Source organism: Rana temporaria, chromosome 3 (assembly GCF_905171775.1).
Source record: "Rana temporaria chromosome 3, aRanTem1.1, whole genome shotgun sequence".
NCBI classification, from domain to species: domain Eukaryota; kingdom Metazoa; phylum Chordata; class Amphibia; order Anura; family Ranidae; genus Rana; species Rana temporaria.
The window spans coordinates 460,447,481-460,458,919 of NC_053491.1; the positions used below are offsets into that span (position 1 = coordinate 460,447,481).

The 11,439-nt window shown below is 41.2% G+C and overlaps 1 non-coding gene across 1 annotated transcript; it reads left to right on the top strand.

Annotated features, from left to right (window-relative positions):
- The first annotated feature begins 6,978 nt into the window (after positions 1-6,978).
- On the top strand, positions 6,979-7,050 carry TRNAP-CGG. Its single transcript has one exon. It is a non-coding gene; the product is annotated as a tRNA-Pro (tRNA).
- The last annotated feature ends 4,389 nt before the right edge of the window (positions 7,051-11,439 follow it).

Below are 11,439 nucleotides of genomic sequence, written 5' to 3' on the forward strand. Positions count from 1 at the left end.
AAAACAGCCCGCTGGAATTCAGCCCGCTCGGACATGTACGGTCGTCAGTACAGACCTACCGTACATGTCCAGCCGCCCGCCGTGCCTCGCATGCGTCGAATGACTTCGACGCATGCGTGGAAGCATTTTAAAGGCGGGCCGCCCACGTCGCCGCGTCATTGTCGCGGCGACACCGCGTCATCGACGCGGCGACACCGCGGACACGCCCCGCGTATTGTTTACGCGCGGACTTCTGTACGATGGTGTGTACAACCATCGTACAGAAGCCCTCTGGCAGACATGTATGGTGAAAACGGTCCGACGGACCGCTTTCACCATACATGTTTGTCCGTGTGTACCCGGCCTTAGTACTCAGTTATATTCTGTACATTTAGGAAAGAATCCAGACCTTTCTTAAAGCAATCTACTGATCTGGCCAGAACCACCTCTGGAGGGAGTCTGTTCCACATTTTCACAGCTCTTACTGTGAAAAAACCTTTCCGTATTTGGAGGTGAAATCTCTTTTCCTCTAGACGTAAAGAGTGCCCCCTTGTCCTCAGTGATGACCGTAAAGTGAATAACTCAACACCAAGTTCACTGTATGGACCTCTTATATATTTGTACATGTTGATCATATCCCCCCTTATTCTCCTCTTCTCAAGAGTGAATAAATCTAGTTCCTCTAATCTTTCCTCATAGCTGAGCTCCTCCATGCCTCTTATCAGTTTGGTTGCTCTTCTCTGCACTTTCTCCAGTTCTCCGATATCCTTTTTGAGAACTGGTGCCCAAAACTGAACTGCATATTCCAGATGAGGTCTTACTAATGATTTGTACAGGGGCAAAATGATATCTCTGTCTCTGGAGTCCATACCTCTCTTAATACAAGAAAGGACTTTGCTCGCTTTGGAAACCGCAGCTTGGCATTGCATGCCATTATTGAGCTTATGATCAACTAAAACCCCCAGATCTTTCTCCACTACAGACCCCCCCAGTTGTACTCCCCCTAGTATGTATGATGCATGCATATTCTTAGCCCCCAAGTGCATAACTTTACATTTATCTACATTAAACCTCATCTGCCACTTAGTCGCCCAATCAGACAGAGCATTGAGGTCGGCTTGTAAATTGGACACATCCTGTAAGGACGTTATTCCACTGCATAGCTTGGTGTCATCTGCAAAGACAGAAATTTTACTTTTGATCTCAGACCCAATATCATTTATAAATATATTGAAAAGTAAGGGTCCCAGCACTGAACCTTGGGGTACACCACTGATAACATTGGACCATTCAGAGTAAGAATCATTAACCACGACTCTCTGAATTCTGGCTTTCAGCCAGTTTTCTATCCATTTACAAACTGATATATCCAATCCTGTAGACCTTACCTTACACATGAGCTGTGTGTGCGGAACTGTATCGAACGCTTTTGCAAAATCCAAATATATCACGTCCACAGCCACGCCTCTGTCCAGGGTTTTACTTACCTCTTCATAAAAGGAAATCAGGTTTGTCTGACAACTTCTGTCTTTCATGAATCCATGTTGACTGCTGCTTAAATAGTTTTTTTCCAGCAAGAACTCATCCATGTGGTCTTTTATTAAACGTTCCAGTATCTTCCCAACTATAGAAGTTAAACTAACAGGTCTATAGTTACTTGGTAAAGACTTTGTTCCCTTTTTAAATATGGGCACCACATTGGCCCTGCGCCAATCCAGTGGTACTATTCCTGTCTTTAATGAGTCCCTAAATATTAGATACAGTGGCTTTGAAATGACAGAGCTCAACTCACCTAGGATCCGTGGGTGGATGCCATCAGGTCCAGGTGCTTTATCCACCTTTATTCTGTCTAAATATTTCTGGACCATATCACTTTTGAGCCATTGTGGATTTGGGGCTGTGTCACTCCCACCCCCATTTTGGACATGAGCTCCCCCATGCTCCATTGTATACACAGAGCTGAAGAAAACATTTAATAAATTTGCCTTCTCTTTGTCCCCAGTCACCCACTCTAGATTATTTTGTAAGGGGCCTACATGCTCAGACTTCACCTTTTTACTATTAATATATTTAAATAATTTTTTGGGGTTTGTCCTACTATCTTTTGCAATCTGTCGTTCGTTTTGAATTTTTGCATCCTTGATTTCCTTTTTGCATATCCTGTTATATTCTTTGTAACATTTAAACAACACTAGTGTTCCTTCATTTTTATATTTTTTAAAAGCTACTTTCTTATTGTTTATAGCTTTTTTAACTTTGACCGTGAGCCACATAGGTTTTATTTTTAGCCTTTTAAACTTATTGCCCATGGGAACATACTTTGCAGTGAGGTTCCACACAGTCTTTTTGAAGAATTCCCATTTCTGTTCTGTGTTCATATGTGCCAATAGTCCCTCCCAGTCCAAGTCCTGGAGAGCAGCCCTCATCCTTGGAAAATTTGCTCTCTTAAAATTTAGTGTTTTAATATTTCCTGTATGTATTTCTTGCTTATAGTTAACATTAAATGAAATCATGTTATGATCACTGCTACCCAGGTGTTCCTTTATCTGAACATTAGTAATAAGCTCTGCATGGTTTGAAATTATCAGGTCCAACAGGGCATCATTCCTAGTTGGCGCCTCAATAAACTGCACCATAAAATTGTCCTGCAATAGGTTTTTAAATTTTTGTCCTTTAACTGTCCCAGAAGTGCCATTAATCCAGTCAATTTCTGGGTAGTTAAAATCCCCCATTATTATCACCGTCCCAGACCTTGCAGCCCTTTCCATCTGTGCAAGGAGCTGAGTCTCCACCTCCTCATTAACATTGGGTGGTTTATAACAAACTCCAATGATTAATTTTGAACTACGCACATCTGTAACCTATAAAGGATTTTAAACCGACACCTATGGAGATTTTTAAATACCGTAATATTGTAATCTCCCAAAGGCAGAGGCATGATGGGACGTGTAGTCTACCAAAGGCAGAGGCATGATGGGACGTGTAGTCTCCCAAAGGCTGAGGCATGATGGGACGTGTAGTCTCCCAAAGGCAGAGGCATGATGGGACGTGTAGTCTCCCAAAGGCAGAGGCATGATGGGACGTGTAATCTCCCAAAGGCAGAGGCATGATGGGACGTGTAGTCTCCCAAAGGCAGAGGCATGATGGGACGTGTAGTCTCCCAAAGGCAGAGGCATGATGGGACATGTAGTCTCCCAAAGGCAGAGGCATGATGGGACGTGTAATCTCCCAAAGGCAGAGGCATGATGGGACGTGTAGTCTCCCAAAGGCCGAGGCATGATGGGACGTGTAGTCTCCCAAAGGCAGAGGCATGATGGGACGTGTACTCTCCCAAAGGCAGAGGCATGATGGGACGTGTAGTCTACCAAAGGCAGAGGCATGGTGGGACTTGTTGTCTCCCAAAGGCAGAGGCATGGTGGGACTTGTAGTCTCCCAAAGGCTGAGGCATGGTGGGACGTGTAGTCTACCAAAGGCAGAGGCATGGTGGGACGTGTAGTCTACCAAAGGCAGAGGCATGGTGGGACTTGTTGTCTCCCAAAGGCAGAGGCATGGTGGGATGTGTAGTCTACCAAAGGCAGAGGCATGGTGGGACGTGTAGTCTACCAAAGGCAGAGGCATGATGGGACGTGTAGTCTCCCAAAGGCAGAGGCATGATGGGACGTGTAGTCTCCCAAAGGCAGAGGCATGATGGGACGTGTAGTCTCCCAAAGGCAGAGGCATGATGGGACGTGTAGTCTCCCAAAGGCAGAGGCATGATGGGACGTGTAATCTCCCAAAGGCAGAGGCATGATGGGACGTGTAGTCTACCAAAGGCAGAGGCATGGTGGGACTTGTAGTCTACAAAAATTTAAGATACCACGGTCACTGCACCAGATACACGCTTTTTTTAGCACCTGCCTCCTGGGCCGGGCCTTTTGGCTAGGACCGGAGGAATTTTTTATTCCTGGCCGGAGGGCCTGGTCATTGTTTCACCACAATGGCCACTTCTTTCACTCTTCTCTCCACTATCCCTTCCCCCACTTTATTTTATTTAAGCCTGTGTTTGTCACTTTTTTGTCTTTTTTTGTTGTGCACGTTTTGTCACTGTGTGATTAGTAGGGTGCGGGTCCTCGGGCCAGCCCTGAACGTCTTGGGAGTGGGTGGACATGGCCTTCTGGCTTAGTTCGCCTGCTCTCATGGGGTCTCCCTTCGGGGGAGCCCCACCTAGTACTGGGAGGGTTCTGTTTCGGCAGTCCCTCCGAGGAAGTTGGGTCTGTGTCGGCTTCGGTTGCTCGGACCACAGTACCTCAGTCCCCGTCTGGAGCCTAACGCCCCGGGGGAACAGGGTTTGGGTCCCTCTTCACAGGAGGACCACTTGACGTTGCACCCGTCTGCACGTTTTTGTGAACACTCTTTATGTGTGTGCACATTTTTTCTGCACCGGGTGGAGTTTTTTGGGTGTGTTCACACGCCATAGGCTTTTCAAAAAAAAAAAAAAAAGTCTCCCAAAGGCTGAGGCATGGTGGGACTTGTAGTCTCCCAAAGGCCGAGGCATGGTGGGACTTGTAGTCTCCCAAGGGCAGAGGCATGATGGGACTTGTAGTTCTGCAGCAGCTGGAGGGCCAAAGGTTGAGCACCCATATTCTAGGTCTAGGGCCTCTGCTAAAAAATATATAATGCTGTGTTTTTTTAAATTTTCTAGCAAAAAAATACAGATTTTTATATGTGAGCAAAAAGGCCTGGTCTACAAGTGGTAACACATTTTAGGCCACACATTTTAGGCCAAAAAAACAGCACAATGTAACTAATGTAACAGCCTTTTGCCGGCAATCGCACTGTTCAAAGTAGTTCCTGTACTGCTTTTTGCGATTTCAGGTGCAACTTGCATAGACATCTTGTGCATGAAGCTGCACAGATGTTTTCCAAGTTGCACCTGAAGTCGCAGTGATATGCGGCTTTGAAATGGTACGATTTCAGATGAAGTCAATGTGAACGGTGGGGGGCTAAGTGTGGATTTCTGCAAATAAACGCAATCATTATTCCTCTATCGCCTGTCTGTGTTATAGAATAATTGAAACAAGGTACAGCGCTACACAAATAAGCAATGGCAAACCTGATAAGTAAACACAGGTGTATAGTATAAATGTGTTTAGAATAATAAAGTGCACAAATCTAAAGTGCATCTAAATACTCAAAACCAAACGGTAATGAAAAAAAGAAGAAAAAATGAAAATTGAATAATGAAATGGTGAATAAATAGTCCCACATTAATGATTGAATCGATAAACCATAAAAAAAAGCAATCTTTGTAGTGTGATTCATAATGGTGCACAAGGTTGAGTTTGTGAAAAGAGGAATCTTCTTCCACCAATAAGACACCCAAGTAGTGGTATTGTAGTCTCCTTACCAAAAGTAGGTGACCGCTATCACGGCGGTCTCTTTAAGCACAGGGGTTTAAAGTCTCCCAACAGACTCACTGCAGATGATTTGCAAGCACAGGATGGTGTCTTAATGTCTCAAGAAATGAAAAACAGAAAGAGACCCCATAGCGTAATACTGCTTAACAAAATGTTTAATCTGCTAAAAGTATTGCACTTACAATTTGGCTGTTAAAAATTTGCGATGGATTAAACATAGAGGGACGCGGAGTCTCCTCGAGGCTTCTCCTGTCTGTTAAGCTCCGTATCAGTGTAAGTCTGTGTAAAGAGGAGTAATGACGTTGAATCGGCTGGCCACACCTACGCGTTTCGTCATCATCCCAGACGACGTCCTTTTGATGACGAAACGCATAGGTGTGGCCAGCCGATTCAAAGTCATTGCGCCTCTTTATGTTTAATCCATCGCAAATTTTTAACAGCCAAATTGTAAGTGCAATACTTTTAGCAGATTAAACATTTTGATATGCAGTATTACGCTATGGGGTCTCTTTCTGTTTTTCATTTCTTGAGACATTAAGACACCATCCTGTGCTTGAAAATCATCTGCAGTGAGTGTGTTGGGAGACTTTAAATCCCTGTGCTTAGAGAGACTGCCATGATAGCGGTCACCTACTTTTGGTAAGGAGACTACAATACCACTAATTGGGTGTCTCATTGGTGGAAGAAGATTCCTCTTTTCACAAACTCAACCTTGTGCACCTTTATGAATCACACTACAAGGATTGCTTTTTTTATGGTTTATCGATCATTAATGTGGGACTATTTTTTCTCCATTTCATTATTCAATTTTCATTTTTTCTTCTTTTTTTCATCACCGTTTGGTTTTGAGTATTTAGATGCACTTTAGATTTGTCATTGCTTATTTGTGTAGCGTTGTACCTTGTTTCATTTATTGTCTAAAATTTGGTATTTTAATTTTTTTTGGTATTGGCAGCTGTATATCCCATTATCACTGTGGGAATTTTCACTTTGACAATTATCTAGCGCAGTGGTTTTCCTTGTTTTTGGTCTTTTTTTTCTATTTTGTTATAGAATAAATGATCATAATCCACCTTCTGTATAACAACCACAGATCCTGAACTCTGCAAGGCAGTCCCGTATTATAAGAACACGATATTCACTCTGAATAATGCAACTGCAATCTATAAAATGATCATACAATGGTCTGTGTCTTTATGATATGAATCCAGCAGCTGCACTGTGTGTGATGACAATGTACAGATCTCTCTATACAGGATACAATAGATCTATATACAGGTTACAATACATCTCTCTATATAGGATACAATAGATCTCTCCGTACAGGATACAACAGATCTCTCTGTACAGGATACAATAGATCTCTTTATACAGAATACAGTAGATGTCTCTATACAGGATACAGTAGATGTCTCTATACAGGATACAGTAGATGTCTCTATACAGGATACAACATATCTCTCTATATAGGATACAATAGATCGCACAGAACAATCATCTCTCTATAGCAGGGAGATGTCAGTACTGAGATGAAAGCCTCTTGGTGATCTCAGCAGTGTGACGTGTTATCTATGTAATGAGGTGTCAGAGCCAATAGTCACATGGCTCGTTGGTCTAGGGGTATGATTCTCGCTTCGGGTGCGAGAGGTCCCGGGTTCAAATCCCGGACGAGCCCTGCTTTTGGTAAGTTGTGTGCAACTTATACAGACAACATACGAACTATGTTCTCCTACAGCAGGTTACATTGTAACACACTGCTCATCTACTACAATTGTATCGCATACTGTATATATAAAGCTACATTCACATCTGATTTTTGTGTTTTTGTTCAGCGTATTTTTGAGCTTTGGCGTTATTTTATTAGCCAATAGAAAAAAAATATATAATCTATTTCATCATTTGTTACTGTGTCTTTCAACTTTTTATCCACTTTAATTTATTTATTATTATTTATATATTTATTATATATAATATAATAAAAAAGTAAGTGCTCTTTAAATCTATTTATATATATATATATATATACATATTAAATCAATTTTATTTATATTATATATTATATTATTTATTGTACTATTTAAATCTATTTTATATATATATGTATATATATTATTTATTGTGCTCTTTAAATCTATTTTATTTATTAAAAGGTGTGCGATCCAAAGAGCTGAGTTTGCCTTTCTACTATCTTTTTTATCCATTTCATCATTTGTTACTGTGTCTTTCAGCTTTTTATCCACTTGAATTAATTTATTATTTTTTATATATTTATTATATATAATATAATAAAAAAGTAAGTGCTCTTTAAATCTATTTTATTTATATTATATATTATATTATTTATTGTACTATTTAAATCTAATATATATATATATATATATATATATATATATATATATATATATATATATATATATATATATATATATATATATATATATATATTTTTTTTTTTTTTTATTTATTGTGCTCTTTAAATCTATTTTATTTATTAAAAGGTGTGCGATCCAAAGAGCTGAGTTTGCCTTTCTATTATCTTTTTTCTATTTCATCATTTGTTACTGTGTCTTTCAGCTTTTTATCCACTTTTATTTATTTATTATTATTTATATATTTATTATATATAATAAAAAAGTAAGTGCTCTTTAAATCTATTATATATATATATTATATAATTTTTTTGTGCTATTCAAATCTATTTTATATATATTATATATTTTATTATTTATTGTGCTCTTTAAATCTATTTTATTTATTAAAAGGTGTGCGATCCAAAGAGCTGAGTTTGCCTTTCTATTATCTTTTTTTCTATTTCATCATTTGTTACTGTGTCTTTTTAGCTTTTTATCCACTTTTTTTTTATTTATTATTATTTATATATTTATTATATATAATAAAAAAGTAAGTGCTCTTTAAATCTATTATATATATATATTATATAATTTTTTTGTGCTATTCAAATCTATTTTATATATATTATATATTTTATTATTTATTGTGCTCTTTAAATCTATTTTATTTATTAAAAGGTGTGCGATCCAAAGAGCTGAGTTTGCTTTTCTATTATCTTTTTTATCTATTTTGATCCTATTTTTATCCTGCATTTGGATGTACACGGAGGCAGTAAGGAGGAGCGGTTTTATCCAGCCAAGCGCGGTACATTTGAAGAATCTTTTCGCTCTATTTGCTCGCTTCGCTAAAGGAAAGTACAAATATTTGCATGGACAGGCTTTCGCCTAATTGAATATAATTTTTTGCACATACTAAGGTGATGAGAAGGCATGTCAGTTCACCTGGAAATGGAAGGATTTGTTGTGATCAAATGCATTAAGATTAGTGATCCGAGGGGGTGAGAAGGTTCCAGTAATCTTAAGGCCCGGACACACGATCAGATATTCCGACAACAATTGTCTGTATGCTCCATCGGACAATTGTTGTAGGAATTTCCGACAACAAATGTTGGATAGCCATGCTCTCAAATTGTCCCCCAACAAATGTGTTCCGTCGGATTATCCGATCGCGTGTACACAAATCCATTGGACTAAAATCCAAAGTACAAACCCGTATGCTCCGAACCAATGCTAACCATAACACAACATTAGCAGAAGTTGCCCAAAGGCTGGTGCTAAAGAGCTGAAAAAACACGTAGTTTTGTGTTTGTTGGCTGAAAAAGTTCTGCCCTCTGTATGCAGAACAAGTTCACAGACAACGCCCTCCGGACAAAAATCCACAAATTCGTCCGATGGAAATTCGATGTCAACCTAAAATAAAGTAAAATGAACAATACATTTTTTTATTTTTTTTTAAATGTGGTGTACACTGCGCTGCCATTGGAAAGTGCAGCTGCTAACACGACAATTTTATGAATAAAAGAGCAAAAAGCAAAGAATGTAAGAAAGTGTAGTGCTTAAACAATATATATCATGACAATAAACATTGAATATGTGATAATAAGATACTACATAAAATATTTATGTGTAACAAATATAATGAATATGAACAAAGTCCATATGAATGAAGATTCCACCCAGTGAAAAAGTGAAGAATGATCAAATAATAGGAATGCTGACTTTTTCCGTGTATGGTGATGACCCGCCACCAATAGAAATGAAGGATCATTCTTCACTTAATCACTGGGTGAAATCTTCATTCATATGGACTATATTCATATTTATTATATTTGTTACACATAAATATTTTATGTAGTATCTTATTATTACATATTAAATGTTTATTGTCATGATATATATTGTTTAAGCGCTACACTTTCTTACATTCTTTATTTTTTTTAAAGCGCCCCTGTCCCCGTGTGCTCGCATGCACTGTGGAGACCAGGGCAGAACCTCAGCACGGAGCCAATCAAAAGAGGGGTTGTGCCTCTGTAACCAAGGATAACCAATAACCAGGGGAAACTTAGGTGAGGAAATAACTTGGAATTGGATTATCTCATGGTGAAGAGCCCCTACGGCCATGGACAACGAAACAGTGTCATGAGTCACATGGGAGAAGCAATAACTGCTCAATTGAAAAGCCTGTGGCATGCATAACACAACCCAAAAACTCCACCCGGTGCAGGAAAAAATGTGCACACACATAAAGAGTGAAACACAAAAAAACTGTGATGGGTGCATTGTCAAGTGGCCCTCTGAAAAGGGCCCAGCTCTGATCCCCCGGGGCGTTAGGCTCCTGGCAGGGAAAAGTGTAAACTGCGGTCCATGCAGCCAAAGCCACATAGACCCACCTTGGCCCAAGCAGCCGAAGCCACAAAGACCCAACATCCTCGGAGGGACTGCCGAAACAGAACCCTCCTTGGTGAGGCTCCCCCCAAGGGAGACCCCATGAGAGCAGGTGAACTAAGCCAGAAGGCCATGTCCACCCACTCCCAAGACTTTCAGAGCAGGCCCGGGGACCAGCACCCTACTCATCACACTAAAAGTGCAGTGCACCAAGCAAAAAGAAGACAAAACGTGACAAACAGGGGTAAAATAAAAAAGAAAGTGGGGGAAAAGGAAGGTGGGAATGGTGAGTGGACACCGTGCAATACGATGGCTGGCCCTCCGGCCAGGAACAAAAATTCCTCTGGTCCTAGCCAAAAGGCTCGGCCCTAGAGGCAGGTGTTAAAAAGTGTGTTTGTGGAGATCGTGACCATGGTGCCAAACAATGAGTGCCCCTCACACACTCGTGCAATGTATGGCACTCCAGGGGCACTATCTCCACAGGCTTTTCAACGGTCCCTGACCCACGGTCTGGACCAGCAGCACCCTTCCCAGCCAGGAAGGTAGGAGAAGAGGTCGGGGAGAGCCCACCTAAGCAGGCTACTACCCACAACCCCCATCCCTCCCACCTAATCACATTCGGGAAATACTACCCGCTCCTCCCGGCGAAAAGAGGAGCAAGGGTTCTCTCCCGAACAACTGACTGGGGCAGGCACCACCAATACCAGACCAGAGGCCAGGGACCCAACCCTCCAGCTTCGACCTCATGCTTTTCTGTCCCAATCAGAAGGCTTTCACCTCCACGCCAGCAGGCTTAGCATCTGCAGACCGCCATCCCTTTCCCCCTCGCAGAGTACTATGGACGATCAGCATAGCACCACCTACTGGCAACTGATAAGAACAGGTACAACAATTGATCTTAGCTAAAGGGCCGAGAAGATTTCCTTCGTTCTGAAGAGAAAGAGAAGCGATAACTGCCTATGGCGTGTGAACACACCCAAAAACTCCACCCGGTGCAGAAAAAATGTGTACACACATAAAGAGTGTTCACAAAAACGTGCAACGTCAAGTGGTCCTCCTGTGAAGAGGGACCCAAACCCTGATCCCCCGGGGCGTTAGGCTCCAGTTGGGGACTGAGGTACTGTGGTCTGAGCAACCGAAGCCGACACGGACCCAACTACCTCGGAGGGACTGCCGAAACAGAACCCTCCCAGTACTAGGTGGGGCTCCCCCGAAGGGAGACCCCATGAGAGCAAGTGAACTAAGCCAGAAGGCCATGTCCACCTACTTGAAAAAAGGGGAGAGTGTCGCCTCTTTTAAAATAGGGGTACAAGGAGTAAAAAGTGTGC